Here is a 10,130-nt window from a genome sequence, read left to right on the forward strand (position 1 = left end):
GGCAGGATGCTTCCATCCTCTCTTACTCCAGGACTGAAATCATCCTAGTTATTTGCTGCTCCAATCTGTATTCCTCTGCCTAATTTTGGATGCCTTTTGCCCAAWGGAAGTCACAGCTCAACATTAGGTGCTGAAGGTTCCTAAACGAAGTAGGAGGAGAAGTGGGAGTGGTGTGCCTCCTCAGCAAGTTTGCTGATGCTACCAAGCTGGGAGGAGTGGCTGATACACCTGAGGGCTGTGCTGCCATTCAGAGAGACCTGGACAGGCTGGAGAGCTGGGCGGAGAGGAACCTCATGAGGTTCAACAAGGGCAAGTGCAGGGTCCTGCACCTAGGGAGCAATAACCCTAGGCACCAGTACAAGCTGAGGGCTGACCTTTTGGAGAGCAGCTCTGCAGAGAAGGACCTGGGATGACAAATTGACCATGAGCCAGCAATGTGCCCTTGTGACCAAGAAGGCCAATGGTATTGGTGCATTAGGCAGAGTGTTGCCAGCAGGTGGAGGGAGGTGATCCTGCCCCTCTACTCAGCCCTGAGGAGGCCTCATCTCGAGTGCTGTGTCCAGTTCTGGACTCCCCAGTCCAAGAGAGACATGGAGCTACTGGAGAGAGTCCAGTGTAGGGCTACGAGGATGATCAGAGGGCTGGAGCACCTGCCCTATGAGGAACGGCTGTGAGAGCTGGGCCTCTTCAGCCTGGGGAAGAGAAGACTGAGGGGGGATCTTATGAATGTGTATAAGTACCTGAAGGGAGGGTGTCAAGGGGACGGGGCTAAACTCTTTTCAGTTGTTCCATGTGACAGGACAAGAGGCAATGGGCAGAAACTGAACCAYAGGAAGTTCCTCCTGACCGTGAGGGGGAATTTCTTCACTGTGAGAGTGACGGAGCACTGGCACAGGTTGCCCCGAGAGGTTGTGGAGTCTCCTTCTCTGGAGATACTCAAGGCCCACCTGGATGCAACCCTGTCTAACATGCTCTAGGTGACCCTGCTGAGCAGGGAGGTTGGACCAGATGATCTCCAGAGGTCCCTTCCAACCTTACTGATTCTGTGATTCATAGAAACCTCTGACCAGGAGACTGCCTAAGCAAGCCAGTAGGGAATGGCTGCATTCCCAGGGAGTTTTCTAATTACTGTGCCACCAAGGCAAGCTTGGTAACGTATCCTAGCTGGTGCCAAACAATCTTGCCTTCATCTGCATTTATTGAAGCACTGACTTGGTGGCTGTGCTTGAAGAATGTTTACAGATTCAGCCCCYGCAGGTGAAACAGGGAGGGAACTTCCTGTTTTGGGAATCTTATTCAATCTTGAAGTGTGAACTATAACATTCAAGCTATGAAAATGAGATGATGAGGTATGTTTGCCTTATGGCAAAATCTTAGGTCTGTAGAGACATAAGTAYTTCAGTAGCGATAGGGGTTTGATGACAGCTGACCTGAGATGGTGAATCTCTGCAGTGCCTTTGAACCTTCCAAGAAGGGGTGCCAAATAACAAAAATGTGTGGTATGTCAGCATTGCGTCCAAAATGACAGGCTAAAGCAGGTTTTACGCTTGCAGGGATGTTTTTTCACTGTGTGAATTCAATAATCTTGTTTTGCACCTGTGACGAGCTTATGTGCCACTTGCCTCTTCCCTGGCCATTAACTAATTACATTTTGAAAAATGTTGCTGTACAATATTCTTAACATGGGTTTTATAATAAATGAACATTACATCCTGTTTACGCTATGACATTCAGTAAAACACAAATACTGATGATTTGTTCCACATTTTGTTGAGCTGTATTACAGGCACTGAATGTTTTTAAAGGTAAGTTAAATAAAACACTCTTTACTATGATCTGAGCAAAGCTGCACAAGATCTTTATGCACAATCTTGTCTGTTTTGGGAGTTTGTCCCACTCCCAGAAACAGATCTGAAAGCTAGAAAAAATGTCATGGAAGGTAAGTTTGCATCTTCTTTGCTGACTGTCTATTTATGTCCTTAAGGAACTCACTTTGTCAAGACAACTGCCTGGTTATACAGAGTAAATAATTTCATGAAGAAAAATACTATATGTGTAGGGGAAAAAAGCACGCCATGTGCCAGTATATGAAGAGTAAAGCCGAATTCAGATAGGAGAGGAATAATTAATTTTATACAGTGTAACTGCCAAGTAGTAGATCCATCTTCAAATCAAGATGTCAAAACATAAATTATCATATCTGCARGAGATTCTGTGGAATTTGTTAAATGTGGGACCAGACTAGATGATCTAATGGTGGCTTTTAGCTCTAGAAACTTTGACTGTATGTCCAACTAAGAGCTATTAAAATCAGAGAATTCTCATAGTAAACAAGCTCTGCCTTGCTGTGCAATGTGTAGGTACAGCACACTTAATGACAGCTGGATCTGTTGGAATGACTACTAGCAGTAGGCTATTATCCTCACATGGCCAGCTTTTGTTTTGGTGAGACTCACACATTTTCTGACAACAGATAAATCTTGGAGCAGAAATGCTATTTCTGCCCTTTTCCACCAACCATAWAGTCATCTGTCCCATCCTTTCCATCTTTTGTCTATCTTCTCTAATCCCCATTCCTGGCTCTGTGCCCTATTCCCATCTTCCTCAAATAGCCAAACCTAATTTAATTTGGGGGGTTTTTCATCTTGGCCCTAATCTTGTCCTAGGAGCTCCTGGCTCCAGTCTTGTCAGTCACTTCCATTTTCTCCTGTAACATCCCAGCCCTTATTTCTGTTCTTAGCCAAACCAAGCTGATTTCCTCTTTGCACCTTGTCCTACCTATGTCTTTCCACCCACTTCAGCCTCCACACTATCTTCACAGCCTCATTTCAGGTCTTGCCCTAGCTTATTTGGCAGGTCAGTCACYGTTTGCTGCACGCGCTGTGGCTCTTCATGAGCCTCTCCCTTTTTGTCTCCTTTCTCTACCCTTCACTGATCATTTTATATACTGTACTTTATGTATCTAATTCAACTATAAGAGAAAGAAAGGATGGCCATATTAAGTACCTGCAGTTGGGTAGCTGGTAGGAATATCCTCCAAAGTTCCTGTAGAAAAAAAGTAGACTGCATTGAAGAGGTGGTTCATAATAACAAAAATAGTTTCTTTAAGTAGACAGTGTAAATACTCCTTARTACAAAGTTATCGTTAATCAGAATAGCTATAAGTAAATGTGACACTTCCTAAAGTGGCAGCTTCTTAAAGCTAGTACATTGCTGAAGCTTTATTCTGTTGTTCTTGAAGTCTTAAGTATTGAATCTAACCTGAAATACCAAATGCATCTGCGAATAGTGATTGTGTAAAATGTTGTCTGCTAAAGATGTTCTTCAAATTTATGTACATATAAATACCACTACCCTTTTATTTATTTAAGACTGAAATCCTAGAATCACAATCATAAGTCTTTGCTGCAGAATTGGTATCGTCATTGGTGACATCAGTAGAAGACTTCTAAGAATGTTTAAATAGACTGACCTTGTGTCTCACATAATGAATATGCAAAGTAATTCTTGAGTGATTCTACCTAAGTATTATGGAATTTGGTTTAAGAGTCACTGTAGGAATTAAATAAATGACGGTATATTAAATGTCATGATCCAGCTCCTGAAAGTATGGATTTTTTTCTCTTGGGAAAAGAGTAGAACAGTCACATGAGGGAGGACAGAAAAGAAAAAACAGAGTAGACATGTTCTCACCTACATGTCTCATTTAAAGCTTTAATATGTTTTAATTAAGCAGGAGATCTAAAATCAATATAACAATATMGTATGTAATAAAGCATTATTTATATACCTCACAAGAGTAGTGATGAAACCATTTAGTTTAGTCTCTTAAAAAAAAAAGGCTTATGAAAGCATGCTGTTCACCCACCAGTATCACCCCACCCCCTGAAAGTAGCATTTGAGCATTTAGCGARTTTCAACCATGCACAAGTAGATGTCTCTCAGATACTAAGTTTGCACAGCTTTTTTGTGAGAGGACCTGGTGAGGTAGGCTTATGCTGGAGGCTGTTCCGTCTGGTACAACATGGCTAGCTGTAAAATCACAGCCTATTCCTGAATCAGCAGTTAAATCTGTACCAACTGAGCTTGACTCAGCTGTTGTCTCCTCTTACTTCCTCTTACCTCATCTACTCCAGCTCTCATCCAGAGGCTATTACCAGAGAAGATTGCCTGCTCTTGTTTTTATGAGTTTGGAAATATGGTCAGATAAACCCCACTGAGGGAAAGACTTATCTTTCTGTCTTCTGGGACACCAGAAAATCCGTATAAACTGCAGAAAACTTGAATCAGAGTTTGWACCTTCCTAGACATTAAATCAATCAGGCTTAAGACACAAATCCAAAGGAAAACAAGTTTTGCTATACTGATATTTACTGAACTACATTTTAATTAATCTTGCACTTAACTTTGCTTGTCAGCAGGACAATACTCTGCACTAGAGTGATAACTTTGGTATCCTACTCCTGTGAGATGATCAGCTTCAAAATKATTTAAATAATCAGATGAAATTTGGAACTAGCAAATCTTAATTTTATACTGAATTAGAATACCATGTCCACTTTTAGGTGCCACACTTCAAGAAAGGATTGAGTCAGCTGGAGACAGTCCAGGGGAGAGTGACAAGAAAGATCAGAACTATAGAAATTATAACCTACAAAAAAAAAAAAATTAGTATATTATGTTAGTTCAGTCTGGCAAAGAAAAGATAAAGAGAAGACATTATAAMACAAGAGGTTCCTCCAAGGAGGAAGTGAATAATCTATTTCCTTCCCTATGTTTGATAGGACAAGAAGTAATGGGTTTAAATTACAGCAAGAAAGATTTATTTTAGAAATTAGAGAAAACTTTAACAGTGAGGGTAGGGAATAGATTGCCTGGCAAGCTTTTGGAGTTTCCATCTCCATTGGAGATCTGTACAAGTAGTGTGCTTGAATAACTGCTTCCTGCAGGCAGGAGGATGGATTAGGTGTCTTCTAGAGGTCCCTTCTAGCTCTACTATATATTTTATTCTAGTAGTAAACCACAGTTTAAAAGCTAGGCTTCATATGCTCTTCTTATGCTATCTCATTCTTGTCTTTAAACGATGAGAAAATCCTTCTGTAAAAAAAGAGAGTAAACAATGCTATTACTCCTGTGATCTTCTTGTAATGAAAAATGGAAATGTATCTTGGAATAAAGTACTTTTTGATACACTTTCATTTAGATAATTGCACAGAAGTACTTGGAAAGTTGGGTATAATAGGGGAAAAACATATAAAGTGATAAAATTCATTTGTTTAAAGTCACTTTCTCAGCACCTGTTGCTGTTGTAGTGAGTGGTATCATTGTAGATCACTCATGTGGGAACTTCAGCAGTCAATTGAATAAAATTGCYCTAATTGCATTCAGAATACTAAATATAGTTTATGGTTTTTTTTATTGTCATTCTTTCTATTTTAAAGATTTTATTTAACTGGAAATATTAGAAGTAGCATTCCAGTTTTCAAAAATTATATGTATCATGTGAAATCCATTAAAAAAGAAAAAGATGAAGTGTGAACATTTTGAGAGAACTTTTTTAATCCCATCTACTTCCTTTGTGACTGAATCCTCCAGAATCAAGTGGTTGGGTCTAGAAGGCTAACTCTAGATATATGAAACACAATTCTCAGACACACTCCCAATAGAGTTTTGAATCTATTTATTTGTTTAATTCTAGTCATTCTTTATTTTTCACAGTTGGCATTATAACTTCAATGCATTTTTTATGTTTTTCTTGTAATATGACCAGGGCATAGCACTTCTACTGCAAAATGTCACAAGAATTTTATTTGACTATTCCTATTTCTTGAATATTAGTTTTTAAATAATTTGGCCTGTTCAGCTGTGGAAAGTCTTCTTTGGAGAAAAACAAAGAAATGGGGTTAAATTCAGCACAGCAATGCCCAAGTTGGGCACCTTGCCAACTCTCTGGATCCTCTTTCCCTTTTAGCCGCTTAGACCTCAGGAGAGCTTGTCCTGAAGAAAGGCATGGCCAGCAGTCGGAGCTGAGCAGTGAGCTGCCTCTGGTGCCCYGGAGGCTTGCTGAGTGAGACCGTTAGGGCCAGGCTCACAGAAAACACTGGCTTTCCTTGAGTTTCTCAGGTGCAGACCCTGGAAGATCACCTTACCTCTCCATTCCAAACTTTTGGCACATGGGCTGAGTGTTGCTGCCAGGGCACTTAACCTAACCTGAGACTCACTTCAGACCTCCTTCTTCTCTTTTGTTTTTTCATCACAGACATCTTTCCTGAGGGTCCCATATACCCTGTGGTTTCATACTGGAGCATGAAGTCTTGCTARGAGCAACCCTAGGGAAACGGAGTAACCATGCAGTAAGGTATGAATTATTCTGGCTGCAACAGCCCACTCCCAGGCATTTTTTTCCCCAAGACCAGCTCAGGGATGGAAAGATGCTCGGTGTGGTTTAGCATGTTTATAAAGAACTCAAAACTGTCACGAATTGCCAGACCTAACACCTAAATTCTTATATATATATATATATATATATGATGTCATTTATAAATATATATATACATCCTTATATATATGATGTCATATATAAAAATATATATTGCATATATATATAGACACACACACATATATATATGCAATAGGACCAGATATGTAGCATGGATACGTGTATATGATGTACATTGCTCTTCTGCCGCTAAAATAGCTGTGGGGCCTACTCAGTGGACAAGGCTTAGCAATGTTGCCTAGAGGATAGGTAAGGGCARAGGAGCACCTTTGGTACAAACTCTGCTCCAAATCAAGAAAAGATGCAATTAAAAACCAGCCTTCTTACTCTAAGTGTCCTGTCTGCTGGGAAAGATGGTTCAACCAGGACTGAAGGCAAAGGAAGTAGGGAACACACTGTTTAAGAATACCAGTGAGATTTATCATGAGTTTGTGTTCAATGTCACTAGAATTTAGGAGACTTTGCAAGGCTGTAACAGTAGAAATTTATGCACTGAAGAGACGTAGCCACTTATTTAATGAACTGGAAAATGAGCAAAGATTTTGGAGGTTTCACTAGTGTGTAAATGTTGGGCTTGGATAGCTAGGCTCCTGCAGACATATTTGTCCTGTAGATTTCAGCACAGTATAGGGTTTTCCAAAGTTAATTTTAAATAAGATTGGTCAGGTACTGAAAGCAATTTGGCCACAGTAGTAGGGAGCTCTGTCCATAAAAATTTATCAGCTCTGGCTTCTCAAGACCACATGGCTTCTGTTGTCCAAAGTCGAATATTTGAAGCTAGCTCAGTAGGACCTTGCACTGGTAGTTTTCTGACTGTGACCCACAGCAAGTTCCCTGAAATATGCTAAAACTTAGTGTTTAGCAAGACAAAAGTTCATAGTAATGCATAAAAAAAGGATCAACAGWGGCCCTCACACTGAAAACCTCTATACGGCAACCTGATATTGAACTTAAATCTGCTCATGGATCTAACCCTTAAGAACATTTGTTCATATCAAAAACACATGAAAAAGTAAAGAAAATGTTTAATAAACAGCCAACTTCTAATTGAGAAGCTCAAAAGGAAATAGATAGTTGTAGGAAGCAAGAATACTGTCAGATTTTTCTTGTATTTTTAAAACCATCACCGCTCTACTGGGCATTCAGTTCTCTAATGGAGATCAGGCACATATTCAAAGTGATTTTACAGGTACATTTCCTTACATTCAATAGACACAATAGATTTTAAACAGTTTCATAGCAACAGATGGTTCCTGATGGCCATTAACCTAGATATGTGARTCTCAGTTTGGTGCATCCATAATGGGTAAAAAATTGTTTCTTTTCATTCATCTGTTTGTAATCTTTTTTCTAGATTTTGTTTTACAAAGTAGATTAATGTGAATTTTGCATTCAGGGTGGCGGGGGTGGGGGGGAAGAYGTTGTGGTAAGAGCATTTGCCACAAAGCGTTTGCCAATTTATGTTTCCCTGGACTTGAGCAGCCATAGKACATCCTAGCAGCTAATCAAAACCTTTTAAACTTGGATATATATCTTGACATCAACTAAAAAAACGTCCCTAAATAGTAAAAGATTTTTTAAGTGACTGCTACTATACCCATTGAAACTGAATCAATTGGAATGCCAAGATACAGTTTTATATTCTCTTTTTAATATGCATTTTTTTATGCTGCTGAGACAGATCCTGTGAGTTCTGCAAGGAAAGAAAGTTCCCTGCACAGGAAATGCTGATAAAGCCATGTTAAAGTGGAAAGGACCGAGATACCTGAGCGCTGGTCATGGTGCAAAATCCTGGGAAGTGCAGAACCCAGGCGCTCCAGGAAATGCAGAGCTGAGRTTTGAGGATGAGTGTTGGGGCTGCTCTGCAGCCCGGAGCTGCATGTTGCACCGGTGCCGGAATGGCTTTGTCAGCAGAGACTCCTAGTGGAGATGCTGTGCTTGCTGTGAGAAGAAAAAACAATAAATCTTGGAGGAAGTTACACCACCTCTCAACATGACATGAATTTGGCAAAAGTACCTCACCCACCCCACTCACGCAGAAGCACCCTCCCAGGAGAGCCGTCGTGTCAGCACGGTATGTACACTAGGGCTCTTGATTTCTCCTACCTCCCACATGTGCCTTAAATAACATAGGTATGTAAGAAGACTTTTGCAGTGTAAATGTGGGCTTAATTTTKTCCCTTGGGATCTTTTCAGGTTTATTAAATAATAACATAAAATTGTGTTCTAAAAATACAACTCTAATATACTTAGATATGCTACATGATATCTTTGTCTGATTATATGTGATGCATATTTACATGAACCTTAATGAGACTTACAAAAGTAACAGGCAAATTTTAAAGAAMATTGGATTGAATGGCTTAATTCCTCACAGTTAAAGTCTTTAAATTTTAATCAAATCTTGAGTATGAGAATAGTAACTTTAAGGCTGGATGTTTAAAAAGACTAAGATTTAAAATAAACTTTTTATGTCTACAATGTGCATTATCATTGACGTGTTTGTGTAGCAATTATTCCACCGTATGTGCATTAAAATGACAAATTTCAAAAGTGAGCGTAGGCCTTTTCGAGCAGCTCAGGGCTTTGTAGTGTGTTGTCTGGCTCTACCTCGTCTGATGTCCTGCACTGGTGCAAACTCACATGCAGATATGGAAACTTCTGCAAAGCACCATTAATGAGCTGCACTGGTGTGCTTCATTTTCACAGTYATGGGGAAATGCAATTTTAACCTTGCTTGATAGGTAGCAAGGCCAAAGGCTGTTTGATTCTCTATTTTCTACCTCAAATACAATTTTTACATAAAAAAAACATCAAAAAGGTAACTTGTATTCCAACCTATTATTGATGGTGGCAACCATATATATAAAAAAGTGTTGGCCTGTAACAAGCCTACCTGTACTCGAAATTTGGTTGGTTGTCATGAAGTAATAAGAATTTGTCCTGGYCCAGGGAAAGGTGTTTGTTAATTGGAGGAATGGCAGTAAAACCTTGTGATGAGTTAATTTGTTGGACTTAAATATTTTTAGAGGATCATGAGAATGCTTTGATGGTGACAATAAGAAACTCCTAATAAGACATTTATGAGGTTATTTGGTTTTGACTACGACAATTTTGTTAAGTCATCATAATTCTAAAGGGATTTAATAACATATTTTCAATTTTTGTGACCTTTATATACATTACTAATATGGTGTTACGTGAAAATAAAAAAAATCATGTTTAACTAATGGAATAAGATCTTCTTGAAGTGCTGTGAAATACACAAATATATAAGCTAAACAGTTTGAGTTTTGGTATGTTTAAGAAGTAATTCTTCAGACCTTTTCCCAAGATGTTACCTTTGCTTTCTGTTGTTAGAGTAAACCTGTTACCTAAACAACACGTTACTTTGTCTGTTCTGTTGTCTTGTCCTGTTTGGGTAAAGATGCTGTCTATAACAGGGATAAGAAACTTCTAGAAATGTCTTGCTTTCAGTCTGTTTTCAGAGTTATTTTTAGTATGACTAGTCAAAGTGGAGACTAGCAAAAGTAATAACTGTTTGTTAAACTTTAGTGAGCTCAAGCCAAATCTGGTGGTCAAAACGCTGTAATACCTCTGAGACTTCCATTATTCTGCCCAGTTTGGTGGA

General features: G+C 39.3%; 1 long non-coding RNA gene across 5 annotated transcripts in view; it reads left to right on the plus strand.

Moving 5' to 3' along the window:
* The window catches only part of LOC146592638 (uncharacterized), a 32,998-nt gene extending 23,115 nt beyond the window's left edge, over positions 1-9,883 (plus strand). For 4 of the 5 annotated variants that reach the window (XR_014896537.1, XR_014896539.1, XR_014896536.1 and 1 more), the window contains 2 exons: positions 6,260-6,358; positions 8,181-9,883. This is a non-coding gene — a long non-coding RNA (uncharacterized LOC146592638). The remainder of the gene's footprint in view (positions 1-6,259; positions 6,359-8,180) is intronic. The other variant, XR_014896538.1, reaches the window with a different exon arrangement.
* Positions 9,884-10,130: the final 247 nt, after the last annotated feature.

This window comes from Rhea americana, unplaced genomic scaffold (assembly GCF_003343005.1).
Source record: "Rhea americana isolate MKP2758 unplaced genomic scaffold, rheAme1 scaffold_322, whole genome shotgun sequence".
NCBI classification, from domain to species: Eukaryota; Metazoa; Chordata; class Aves; order Rheiformes; family Rheidae; genus Rhea; species Rhea americana.